Source organism: Triticum aestivum, chromosome 2B (assembly GCF_018294505.1).
Source record: "Triticum aestivum cultivar Chinese Spring chromosome 2B, IWGSC CS RefSeq v2.1, whole genome shotgun sequence".
Lineage (NCBI taxonomy): Eukaryota > Viridiplantae > Streptophyta > Magnoliopsida > Poales > Poaceae > Triticum > Triticum aestivum.
In genome coordinates this window covers 92,813,233-92,827,824 of record NC_057798.1, presented here as the reverse complement: position 1 = coordinate 92,827,824, position 14,592 = coordinate 92,813,233, and positions in this window count along the sequence as shown.

Sequence of the window (14,592 nt, the reverse complement as noted above, 5' to 3'; positions counted from 1 at the left end):
CGCCTTGGTCGCCGCGTTGGCTCGACCTCGTCCCCGCCCTGGCCGCCGCCCTGCCCCGACCTCATCCCCGCCCAATGCCGCCACCCTGCCCCGACTCGACCTCATCCCCACCCAACGCCGCCGCCGCTCGGTGGTGAGGGGAGGGCCTCCTGCCCGGAGTGGCCGCGCTCCCTCCCTGGAGCAGCCGCCGCCTCGACCTCCTCTCTGTTAGGTCCGGCCCCCTTCCCTCCCAAGAACATTTTTTCTGTTTTTTTCATGATTTTGTAGAGGATAAGAGGGCTAAATGTGATAGTTAGACACATAGATGGTAGTTAGATAGATAACTTGTTCACACGCATTTTTTTTGACATGACGACGATGATGATGATGATTGTTAGATGAGAAGTGATAATGATGATTTTTTATGCTTCAATCATTTTGAGATGATGATGATGATGATAGCTGATAGATGATTGGTAGATGATGATGTTGATGATAGATGATGATGTTTTTTATGCTTCGATAATTTTTAGATGATGATGATGTTTTTTTATGATTCGATGATTGTTAGACGATGATGATGATATTGTGATGTTTTATGAGTTGTGATGTTCTAATTTTTTGTCGCGGTGGAATTTGCAGGCTTTGGGGTGTCGCATTTCATCGGAGTGATCGTTGTCCAACGCGTTGGTCCCCCTAAGCATCCCTCTGTTGTTCGACTACTTCCTCTACAACCGAGGGTGGGCTACAAGTCCATCTCCTCCATTTTATCATATCACTAGATTTCATTCTCAAGTCAACTGGCGTAACCTAGGCGTCTCCCGTCCAAAAGGGTTGCATCGATAAATATGCATTCAATTGCATATTTATCACCGCAGCTCTTTCGAATTGTCCAGCGTTTTCCACCGACAGCCCAAGGATGTGTAGATTGGGTATGTTCTCCATGTTCTACCCCATTCTGAGAAAGGATTTCGGCGGCGCCTCCCCATTGTTCACCGGAGCACATTCTCTCGGCTATTTGCCGAGACGTGTATCTGGAGAATAGTGGGGAGGTGCTACCAAAATTTTGTCTCAGAACGTGGTAGAATGGAAAACGTACTCAATCTACACATCCTCGGGTGGGATTAGGACCCATCTTTACCTATTAGAGATGTAGGTGGATTCAACACGGTAGAAACTAAAAATTTGATGTGATTAATTTAAGTGAATCCTTAATTATGTTGTGTGGCTTGCCAAAAAGTAGAGGATGGAAAATAATCAGTGGATGTACAGTGGTTTTATCCGTCGGAATCGAGTAACATCAGAGTGGATCGCGAAAACCGATTTGTATTTGAAGGAGATATTCCGTCGTCCAATGAGAATTATCCCACCATGCCCCTATGCAAGATGTGCCAGACGTCACCGTAGAAATCAAACGGACATGAGTGAGCACCTTCGCACGCACGGATGTATGCCAAACTTTGACATGCCGCCGATAAACATAGCCGAGCAGGACCGTGGTAGAGAGGAGGTGATGCGACAACGCATTGATGGATATGAGGACGACGGGGTTAGGGACATGCTAGATGATGTCATTGTTGCAAAAACCGCAAATGCGACACCTTCAGAGAATGAACTGGAGGAGCCGAAGGCAACCGCAAAGGCCTTCTTGGAGGTCTTGGCCTCGTCGAAGAAACCTCTTTATGCTGGTGCAAAAATATCTCAGCTGGATGCCATCTCGCAACTGATTGCAGTCAAGGCTGAGTACGACTGTAGCCAGAAATGGTTCGATGCATTCCTGGGAGTATGGGCTAACAGCCTCCCTGAGGGTCAGGAACTGCCGAAAAGCATGTACGATACAAAGAAAATCATGAAGGCACTCTCTATGGATTATGAGAAAATAGATGTTTGCCCAAAGAATTGCCTTTTGTTTAGGCACGAGTATGCGGATGACAAGTACTGTAGGAAGTGCGGTTCATCTTGGTACATTGAGGTGGTCGGTGAGGATGGTGAGAAAAAGCAGCTAACCATCCCGTTAAGGTTCTTTGGTATCTTGATTTTATAAAAAGACTGCAGCGCCTTGTCATCACGAAGGAGTCTGCCAAAATGATGAAGTGGCACAAGGAAGGTATAAGGTACAATCCAAAAAAATAGTACATCCATTGGAAGGGGAAGCATGGAAGTCGATGAAGAATACCCCGAGGCTGGGAATGTCAGAATAGCCGTATCAAGTGATGGGTTGAATCCATATGGTATGTCGTCCAATCCATACAGATGCTGGCCCGTGTTTGTAATTCCACCCAATCTTCCTCCCGGTGCCCTAATGCAACGCAAGACCATGTTCTTGTCGCTCATCATTCCGGGGCCTGATTACCCGGGGAAGCAATTGGGTGTGTCTATGCAGCCGCTGGTGGATGCTTTGCACTATTCTTGGTACTTTCCGAGGTTGACATGCGACCGGGATCTACAGACAAATTTCTTGATGAAAGTTTGGTTGCACTATTGCATGCATGACTTTCCCGGCTATGCTTTATTCTGCGGATGGTGTACAAGTGGGAAGATGCCATGCCTAGTGTGCATGCAGGTTCTGTGAATGATTTGGCTGAGTAAGGGTGGCAAGTATGTAGCCTTTGACCTGCATCAACAGTTCCTCCCTCCAGACCATCCAGACAGGGAAGACAAGAAGAACTTCACGAAAGGCCGGGTTGTTCATGAAGTAACCGAGATTCCAACATTTTCGAGGGCAGATGTTCTTGCTCAGCTAAAAGCTCTCCATCCTAGAGTCAAAGGCAAAGGCAAAGACAAAGCCAAAGACTTCGAGGGATATGGTGAGATACACAACTAGACTCACATTATCCCCTTCTTGCAGCTTCCCTATTTGAAGGACATCAAACTTCCTTACAATATCGATGTGATGCACACCAAAAAGAATGTGGCAGAGTCCCTTTTCCACACGATCCTCAACATTCCTGATAAGACGAAGGATAATGTTAAAGCTAGAGCCAATCAATAGAGAATTTGTGATAGACCACGTCTGAACATGAAACCTCCCACACGCGGTCGAAAAAACTGGTTCAAGCCAGATGCTGACTTTGTCCTTAAACCACCAGAAAAAAAGGAAGTACTTATCTGGCTGAAACACATTTTGAAGTTCACCGATGGTTATGCATCGAATATAAGTAAGGGAGTCAATCTTTCAACGGGCAAAGTGACCGGCCTGAAGAGTCATGACTACCATGTATGGATTGAGCAGATAATGCCGGTGATGGTTCGAGGCTATGTCCCCGAGCATGACTGGCGAGTGCTTGCCGAGCTAAGCCATTTATTCCGCACGCTCTGTGCTAAAGAAGTAAGTAAAGATGTGATTGAAAAATTGCATAAGAAGGCACCGGAGTTGATAGTCATGCTACAGAAGATCTTTCCGCCATGCTTCTTTACTCCAATGACACATCTCATTCTGCACCTCGCGAACGAGGTATTGTTGGGGGGGGGGGGGCTGTGCATAATCGCTGGCAGTACGGCCCTGAGAGACAGAACAAGCATCTCCGACAGAAATGTGGAAACAAAGCTAAGATTGAAGCTTCGATAGCTGAGGCAGTTATCCTAGAGGAGGTGTCAGACCTCGGGACATCATGCTATCCATACCATGTTCCCCATCTGCATAACAAGGTGCCTCGATACAATATAGAAGAGCCCAAGTATCAACCCAGGCTCCATCTATTCAACACGCAAGGTTGGCGGGCTGGGGCCTCAAAATCTTATAACATGCCACGACAAGAGTGGGAGGACCTCATGTTCTATATCTTGCACAACATCAAGGAAGTTGAGGAAGTGTGGATGAGGTAATACCACTACACCATTACTTTATGTTTTCCAATATCATCATGTTCTATGTTCACTTAGTCCCAGTCTAACACCACTTTTCTTTTTTAATGATTTCATTCAAGAGGAATGTATGGGAATGAATCCTCCTACTGAGGCGGAGGCACTTACTCTTCTCCGTCATTGAAACACTGGACGTAAAATTCTTGTTGCTTGGTTCATGGAGAAAGTAATTTTCCACACTCCCCTATTAAATACCTAGTTCAACATTTATTAGTTAACCGAACTAATGCACGCAACAATTTCAATTATACTTGTAGGGAAAAGATCCAAACATATCTATGGATGATGAATTGAGATGGGTTTCCATGCGTTTTGACCCTGCCGTCATGACATGTAAAAAGTATGATGTGAATAGGTATCGCTTCCATATAGAGGAGCACCAAAACAGCCGGCCCGATCCCAAAACTATAAATACCGGAGTGTACACCCCCGGTCAAAATTCAGTAGACTACTACAGAAGGGTACAAAATATATACGAGATTAAATTCCGCCAGGGGCGTGAGACCCTAAGTCTGCCTGTGTTCAAATGCCGATGGTTCGATCCGCGGGAGGGGGTAAAACATACGCCTTCCATTGGTTTGGTCGAAGTTAAACCATCAACCGTCTATGCCGGAGCCGATCTCTTCATTGCGGCTACCCAAGCTACACACGTATATTATCTGCCTTACCCATGCCAGAAAGAGTACCTAAAGGGTTGGGAAGTTGTGTTCAAGGTGTCGCCACATGGTAAGGTACCGAACCCGAATGAAGACGATTACTACAACATTAACCCCATGACATACGAGGGAGTGTTCTATCAAGAGCAACCTGATGATGATGATGCGGTTGGAAATGATGATGGTAGACCATTGGGTAATGATGATGTGGATCCAAACAACTACGATGCACGGAACGATGGTGAGACCATTGTCAATGAAAATGACATGCTTATGCTAGAAAAGTTAAACAAAGACGCTGATGACGAGGAAGAGCGTCCACCTCCATCAGACAACGAAGATGATATGATCGATAGTGATGATGAGACCGACCGAGAAAGAGGTTACAACAGTGATGATTCATATGGGTTCTAGCAGATGTACGTTCCAAGTCTTTTTTTGCATATGCATTTTTATTAATGTGTTTATTATTCCTTATTATTATGCCTTTTCCTTCATTTCATTAATTTACTAATTGCTTATTCTTTTTTCAATGCAGGTTCATGGAACATGGGCAAGGGGATGGTCGACGGCGTGGGTTTCCTATGCAAGGTCGTCAGCCTGCCTAGTCGGAGTGGCCGACCACGTAATCCCCCCCCCGGCTACTTGACGATGACTCCTCACAGGGAGGTCGAGGGAGAGGTGCCTGATACTTCTCCAACGTATCTACTTTTCCAAACACTTTTGCCCTTGTTTTGGACTCTAACTTGCATGATTTGAATGAAACTAACCCGGACTGACGCTGTTTTCAGCAGAACTGCCATGATGTTGTTTTATGTGTAGAAAAGAGAAGTTCTCGAAATGTCCTGAAAATCCACGGAGGCACCTTTTGGAATTAATAAGAATTTCTGGGCGAAAGAAATATACCAGGGGGCCCAGGGCCTGTCCACGATACATGCCCCCCTATAGGGCGCGCCCCCCTATCTCGTGGGCCCCCCTGGAGCTCCACCGACCTCAACTCCAACTCCATATATTCCGTCTCGCAGAGAAAAAAATCAGAGAGAAAGTTTTATAACGTTTTACGACACAGAGCCACCGCCAAGCCCTAATCTCTCTCGGGAGGGCTGATCTGCAGTCCGTTCGGGGCTCCGGAGAGGGGGATTCGTCGCCGTCGTCATCATCAACCATCCTCCATCACCAATTTCATGATGCTCACCACCGTGCGTGAGTAATTCCATCGTAGGCTTGCTGGACGGTGATGGGTTGGATGAGATTTACCATGTAATCAAGTTAGTTTTGTTAGGGTTTGATCGCTAGTATCCACTATGTTCTAAGATTGATGTTGCTATGACTTTGCTATGCTTAATGCTTGTCACTAGGGCCTGAGTGCCATGATTTCAGATCTGAACCTATTATGTATTCATGAATATATGTGTGTTCTTGATCCTATCTTGCAAGTCTATAGTCAGCTATTATGTGTTATGATCCGACAACCCCGAAGTGACAATAATCGGGATACTTCTCGGTGATGACCGTAGTTTGAGGAGTTCATGTATTCACTATGTGCTAATGCTTTGTTCCGGTTCCCTATTAAAATGAGTCCTTAATATCCCTTAGTTTCCCCTAGGACCCCGCTGCGACGGGAGGGTAGGACAAAAGATGTTATGCAAGTTCTTTTCCATAAGCATGTATGACTATTTACCGAATACATGCCTACATTACATTGATGAACTGGAGCTAGTTCTGTGTCACGCTATGTTATAGCTATTACATGAGGAATCACATCCGGCATAATTATCCATCACTGATCCATTGCCTACGAGCTTTTCATATATTGTTCTTCGCTTATTTACTTTTCCGTTGCTACTGTTACAACTACTACAAAAACCCCAAAACATTTATCTTTACTTTTGCTACTGTTCCCATTACTATCATACTACTTTGCTACTAAATACTTTGCTGCAGATACTAAGTTATCCAGGTGTGGTTGAATTGACAACTCAAGTGCTAATACTCAAGAATATTTTTTGGCTCCCCTTGCGTCGAATCAATAAATTTGGGTTGTACTTCACCCTCGAAAGCTGTTGCGATCCCCTACACTTGTGGGTTATCAAGACTAAATTCTGGCGCCATTGCCGGGGAGCATAGCTCTATTCTCTGAGTCACTTGGGTTTTATATCTGTTGATCACTATGAAGAACATGAAAGACGCTAAAACCAAGATTTTACCCTCAACTACGAGGGGAGGTAAGGAACTGCCATCTAGCTCTGCACTAGATTCTCCTTCCGTTATTAGTAAGCTTGCGACACCTAAACCTGCTACTGCTATGAATTTTGATATGTCGCATGTTATTGATGATGCCACTTCTGCTATGCATGATGAAACTTCTTCTGTGCGTGATACTACTTTTCCGTTAGGTGAATTTCTTGATGAATAACTTGCTAGAGTTAAGGGGAATGAAAATATTGAAGATGCTATTATTGATGATAGTGATGATGAAGGTTCTCCCAATGATTATGTATTGCCTGTTGTTCCTAAGGGTTATGTTATGAATGAAGAAGCTGCTAGGGAAATCTTTGCTTGCAATGATAGATCTGATCTTAAGAAATTATTAGCTAAATGGAAGCAGCAGTCTCTTAATGCTAGAATGAAACCTGACCCTGCTTTTGCTACTTAACCTATCTGTGTTACTGATAAGGATTATGAATTCTCTGTTGATCCTGAAATTATTACTTTAGTTGAATCTGATCCTTTTATGGCCTTGAATCTGAAACTGTTGTGGCACATCTTACCAAGTTGAATGATATAGCTACCCTGTTTACTCATGATGAGAAGTCTCGCTATTTTTATATCCTTAAGATATTTCCGTTCTCATTAAAGGGTGATGCTAAGACTTGGTATAATTCTCTTGCTCCTGGTTGTGTGCGTAGTCCCCAAGATATGATTTATTACTTCTCTGCTAAATATTTCCCTGCTCATAAGAAACAAGCTGCCTTGCAGGAAATATATAATTTTGTGCAAATCAAAGAAGAGAGTCTCCCTCAAGCTTGGGGGAGGCTTCTCTGGTTACTTAATGCTTTGCCTGATCATCCTCTTAAGAAAAATGAAATACTTGATATCTTTTATAGTGGACTAACCGATGCGTCCAAGGATTACTTGGATAGTTGTGCTGGTTGTGTTTTCAGGGAAAGAACAATCGACGAAGCTGAAATATTATTGAATAATATGTTGACCAATGAAAATAATTGGACTCTTCCTGAGCCAATTCCTGAAGCTATTCCAGAACCAATTGAGCCAATTCCTGAGCCTATTCCTAAACCCACTACGAAGAAGAGAGGTGTTTTATTTCTCAGTCCTGAAGATATGCAAGAGGCAAAGAAATCAATGAAAGAAAAAGGTATTAAAGCTGAAGATGTTAAGAATTTACCACCTATTGAATAAATACATGGTCTTAATATACCACCTGTTGAAGAACCATATTGTCTTGATATCCCGACACAGGTAGTAAAGGTAAATTCTCTCTATAGATATGATAAAGTTGAAATACCCTCTACTAAATTTCATAGCCCATGCTTAGATGAATCTGATGACTTTATGGCTAGACAAGAAAGTTTTAATGCTTATGCTTGTAGAGAGTTAAAGAATAATGCTTTTGAGATAGGACGTGTAAGTGATAATCTGGCTAGAGTTAAAGATGAACTTCACCTCGTTAGCAAATATGCTTCTATGGTTGCTACTCAAGCTGATCAAGTACTTAAAGCTCAAAATGATTTGCTTGAGGAATTAAACAATAAAAATGACTTTGCTGTTAGAGTGGCTACTAGAACAGGTAGAATGACTTAGGAACCTTTGTATCCTGAAGGCCACCCTAAGAGAATCGAGCAAGATTCTCAAAGAAAAAATTTAGAAGCACCTAGTTCTTCTAAAAAGAAGAAAAAGAAAAACGACAGGACTTTGCATGCTTCTAGTGAACCCAGTGTAGACACACCTGAGAATCCCAATGATATTTCTATTTCTGATGCTAAAACTCAATCAGGTGATGAACATGAACCTAGTGATAATGTTAATGATAATGTTCATGTTGATTCTCAACCTAGCAAAAACAATGATGTAGAGATTGAACCTGCTGTTGATCTTGATAACCCACAATCAAAGAATCAACGTTATGATAAGAGAGATTTTGTTGCTAGGAAGCACGGTAAAGAAAGAGAACCATGGGTTCAGAAACCCATGCCCTTTCCTCCTAAACCATCCAAGTCAAAGGATGATGAGGATTTTGAGCGCTTTGCTGAAATGATTAGACCTATTTTCTTACGTATGTGCTTAACTGATATGCTGAAAGTAAATCCTTATGCTAAGTATATGAAGGATATCATTACAAATAAAAGAAAGATACCGGAAGCTGAAATTTCCACCATGCTTGCTAATTACACTTTTAAGGGTGGAATACCAAAGAAACTTGGAGATCCGGGGGTACCAACTATACCATGCTCTATTAAAAGAAAGTATGTTAGAACTGCTTTATGTGATCTTGGAGCCGGTGTTAGTGTTATGCCTCCCTCTTTATATCGTAGGCTTGAATTGAATAAGTTGACACCTACTGAAATATCTTTGCAAATGGCTGATAAATCAACTACTATACCTGTCGGTATTTGTGAGGATGTGCCTGTTGTGGTTGCAAATGTTGCTATCTTAACAGACTTTGTTATTCTTGATATTCCTGAGGACGATAGTATGTCTATTATCCTTGGTAGACCTTTTCTTAATACTGCAGGGGCTGTTATTAATTGCAACAAAGGCAATGTCACTTTTCATGTTAATGGTAATGAGCATACGGTACACTTTCCGAGGAAACAATCTCAAGTTCATAGCATCAATTCTATTGAAAAAGTTCCAACTATTATTTTTGGAGGTTTTGAATTTCCTCTCCCTACTGTCAAGAAAAAGTATGATATTCTTATTGTTGGGGATTTCCATATCCCCATTGAGGTAACTCAGTGTTATTCGAAATTTCTCCGGTTCCGTGTTATTCGGAATGAGTTTGTTAACAAGACTTGATCAACCTTGTTAGTGGATTCATTTTGATGATCACGAGATGGATGAAACTAGAAGGCACAACCTTCTGTACCCTCTTTCTACTTTCTGTTATTTAGAATAAATAAAGCAAAAATAGTATTATCCGTCTGTTTTCTGAATTATCCGTGCATTAAAACATAGTCCGAAAATAAAAGTGCTCCAAATGCCCTGCAAAGTTAGTATGTTTTTTCTGGAATATTTGAGTATTTTAGGCACTGAAATCACTACAGGAGGGGCAAGAACTAGGCCGCGAGAGTGGAGGGCGCGCCCCCTATAGGGCACGCCCCTGTCTCGTGGGCCCCTGGTGGCCCCCCTCCACTTATGCCAGCACCCACACACTTCATCCTCTACCCCAAAAAAATCCCCATCCAGCTCAAGCACGAGTTCTAGCTCGTTTTGCTGCGATTTTCGATCTCCTTGCTCAAAGCTCCATTCACAAAACTGCTTTGGGAGATTGTTGCTTGGTATGTGACTCCTCCATTGGTCCAATTAGTTTTTGTTCTAGTGCTTTATTCATTGCAATTTTTTGCTGCATAGGTTACCATGTTCTTGAGCTTGCATGTTAAATTTTTGAGGTCCCAAGAAACTCCAATGCATGATATAGGCTCTAGGCACTTGTAGGAGTAGTTGCTATCAATCTTGTTTAGTTTTATTCACTTTTATTTTGAAGTTGCTAAAATTTCAGATTTATTTCAGAAAAAGAAATATGCTTAGAAGAATCTACCAAGGTGGTTCCTCGGTAAAGAAAGGGCCCAGGATTGTTATACGTGAGCAAGATGTTGCATTGCCGAGGGATGCGGATGTACGAGCTTGTGAGTGGCTTTTCGATAATTTTATGGTTGAAGCAGGCTTTAAGGAGGAATTTGACGCGTATGTGCGTAATGCTGAGCTGGAGGACTTCTTACAAGATAAGTGTCCTCAGTACTATCAATTGACTTATTCCTTTGTGCGGAGGTTTAAATATAACTGTGTGCGTAATTCTCCTAGTGCCATATTTGATATTTATGATACCTCTTATACCATGGATTTAGAGGATTTTACAACTACTTGCAAACTCCCGCAGTGGGGTAAGATTAATGATCCTCACAAATCTGAATTTAGAGATTTTCTTGCTAGTATTACTATGGGTGAATCTAGGGACATAGCACAAGCTACCATAGGGAGCATTCATTTCCCTGCTATACATTATTTTGCTCTCTTCATTGGTAGATGTATTAATGGTAAGGATGAAGCATGTCACATGTGTGTCCCTGATCTGTGTGTCCTCAAGAGTGTTGTGTTAGGTTGTAAAGGTTATAACTTGGGGGCAATAGTTGCACGTAGGTTGCAGAATAATAGTAGAAAGGGAGATTTCTTTGGAGGGATTTATGCAACCCGTGTGGCTAATTATCTTAATATAGCCCCACGAGAGGGGGGCATGATAATACCTCCTGTTTATTTAGATAAAGAAGCTATGTTCAATCATCATTTTCTTGAGAGGAATGAACAATTCCTCCATTATCGACTAATCTATGACAGACGCAATGTCGCCCCTGTTACTCTTCCTGCTCCCTACCTTTTTGATTATCAGGCAAAAGGGAGATATGTTGTCACCAGGGAGGAAGCAGCTGAATACGAGAGGGGAGTAGAGGCAGCTCGCCAACATGCTGCAGCTCAGGAGGCTGTTGCCGCTGCATCTCAGTACAACCCCAGTTTCACTTATGGATATCAGCCAGGCGGTCCTTGGTATTAGATCAACTTAGGCCAAAAGCCTAAGCTTGGGGGAGTACGTATTTCTCACCGACTTTACATTCATGTTCACACACTAGTCGTCGGTGCTCATACTCTTCAATTGTATTATCCATGCTAGTTTAAATTTCTTTTTCTAGTTTTTTTCTTGTGTGTTTGATAAACCTTGAGAAAAACCAAAAAATTAGTTAGTTTAATTTCCATGCTTGTAGTAGGAATTAAAATGAAAACCCAAAAAGATTTCTAGTTCTTCTTCTTTCTTGTTGGGAGCTTTCCCGTGTAAATAGTTTTCTTTTCTTTTCTTTCCTTTGGGGGTCGAGAAGACTGTATTGAAAATGCTTAGTGGCTCTCATATGCATGATTGTTTATTTAACTTAGAGCCCATATTATCTTGTCTTCTCTTTTGAGTTGAATGCTTGCATATTCCAGCTTAGTCCAATGCACGTGCACTCTTATTATTATACACATCGTTCGGTCGTGCAAGTGAAAGGCAATAATGACGATATATGATGGACTTATTGGGACGAGAAAAGCTGGTATGAACTCGACCTCTCTTGTTTTTGTAAATATGATGAGTTCATCATTTCTGGGTCTGCTTATTATGAAGTAAACATATTTGCAATGACATTTAGAGATTATAGTTGCTTGTGCCATGCTTGATTAGCTATGAGTTATAATGGTTTACCTTGTGTGCCAACATGCTATTAGAATGATTATGATGTGGTATGATGGGATGGTATCCTCCTTTGAATGAATTGAGTGACTCGACTTGGCACATGTTCACGCATGTAGTTGAAACAAATCAGCATACCCTTCACGATATTTATGTTCATGGTGGATTATATCCTACTCATGCTTGTATTCGGTGTGAATTAATTTTAATGCATGTTTACGACTGTTGTCGCTCTCTCAGTTGGTCGCTTCCCAGTCTTTTGCTAGCCTTCACCTGTACTAAGCGGGAATACTGCTTGTGCATCCAAAATCCTTAAAACCCCAAAGTTGTTCCATATGAGTCCACTATACTTTCCTATATGCGGTATCTACCTGCCGTTCCAAGTAAATTTGTATGTGCCAAACTCCAAACCTTCAAATGAAATTCTGTTTTGTATGCTTGATTAGCTCATGTTAAAACTAGGGCTGCCTATATCTTCCATGCTAGGTGGGTTATTCTCATGAGGAGTGGACTCCGCTCCTCATTCACGAGAAAGAGCCGGTAACCGGGATGCCCAGTCCCATGATCCAAAAAGATCAAAGCAAATCAAAATAATTAAACAAAACTCCCCCAGGGTTGTTGTTAGTTGGAGGCACTCGTTGTTTCGAGCAAGCCATGGATTGATGCTTGTTGGTGGTTGGGGGAGTATAAACCTTTACCATTCTGTTTGGGAACTGCCTATAATGCATGTAGTATGGAAGATACAACCATATCATAGATGTTGCGTTAACAGTGAAAGTATGCCACTCAAAATGTTATTCTATCTTTTTTTAAATCAAGCTCTGGCACCTCTACAAATCCATGCTTCCCTCTGCGAAGGGCCTGTCTATTTACTTTTATGTTGAGTCATCACCCTTCTTATTAAAAAGCACCCGCTGGAGAGCACACTATCATTTGCATTCATTACTATTGGTTTATATTGGGTATGACTTGACTGGATCTCTTTTACCATGAATTACAATGTTTAGTCAGTCCTTGATCTTTAAAGGTGCTCCGCATTTATGTTTTGCGATCTCAGAAAGGGCTAGCGAGATACCATTTTGCTATATCATGTTATGATTATTTTGAGAAACTGTTGTCATCCGAGTTTTATTATTATGGCTCGCTAGCTGATTATGCTATTGATATGAGTAATTGTGAGACCTAGGTGTTATTGTTAGTATGGTTAGTTCATAATATTTGCTGAAACTTGAATGTTGGCTTTTCATGTTTACAACAACAAGAGCAAACAGAGTTTGTAAAAGTTTTTCTTTATCACTTTCAGTTTATCAACTGAATTGCTTGAGGACAAGCAAAGGTTTAAGCTTGGGGGAGTTGATACGTCTCCAACGTATCTACTTTTCCAAACACTTTTTCCCTTGTTTTGGACTTGCTGGAAAAGTAGATACGTTGGACTCCACGTAAACCATCCTCCATCACCAATTTCATGATGCTCACCGCCGTGTGTGAGTAATTCCATCGTAGGCTTGCTGGACGGTGATGGGTTGGATGAGATTTACCATGTAATCAAGTTAGTTTTGTTAGGGTTTGATCCCTAGTATCCACTATGTTCTGAGATTGATGTTGCTATGACTTTGCTATGCTTAATGCTTGTCACTAGGGCCCGAGTGCCATGATTTCAGATCTGAACCTATTATGTTTTCATGAATATATGTGTGTTCTTGATCCTATCTTGCAAGTCTATAGTCACCTATTATGTGTTATGATCCGACAACCCCGAAGTGACAATAATCGGGATACTTCTCGGTGATGACCGTAGTTTGAGGAGTTCATGTATTCACTATGTGCTAATGCTTTGTTCCGATTCTCTATTAAAAGGATGCCTTAATATCCCTTAGTTTCCGCTAGGACCCTGCTGCCACGGGAGGGTAGGACAAAAGATGTCATGCAAGTTCTTTTCCATAAGCACGTATGACTATTTACGGAATACATGCCTACATTACATTGATGAACTGGAGCTAGTTCTGTGTCACCCTATGTTATAGCTATTACATGAGGAATCGCATCCGGCATAATTATCCATCACTGATCCATTGCCTACGAGCTTTTCATATATTGTTCTTCGCTTATTTACTTTTCCGTTGCTACTGTTACAACTACTACAAAAACCCAAAAACATTTATCTTTACTTTTGCTACTGTTACCATTACTATCATACTACTTTGCTAATAAATACTTTGCTGCAGATACTAAGTTATCCAGGTGTGGTTGAATTGACAACTCAACTGCCAATACTCAAGAATATTCTTTGGCTCCCCTTGTGTCGAATCAATAAATTTGGGTTGTACTTCACCCTCGAAAGTTGTTGCGATCCCCTACACTTGTGGGTTATCAGTGCCCCTAGAGGAGGAGGGGGCAGGGGAGAGCCCCTAGAGGGCGAGGTGGTGGGGGGAGAGCCACTACACGGGGTCGCGGCCAGAAAGAGCGCACCCTCACCGACTTAGGGGTGTTGTCTTCGAGGCCCTCCTCTAGTGAGGTACCCTCCTCTAGTGAGGTACCCTCTGGTGAGGAGGAGGAGGAGGAGGAGGAGGAGGTGGAGGAGGAGGTAGGCGAGGAGGAGGAGGGCGAGGAGGAGTAGGAGGTTGGGGAGGGGGAGGC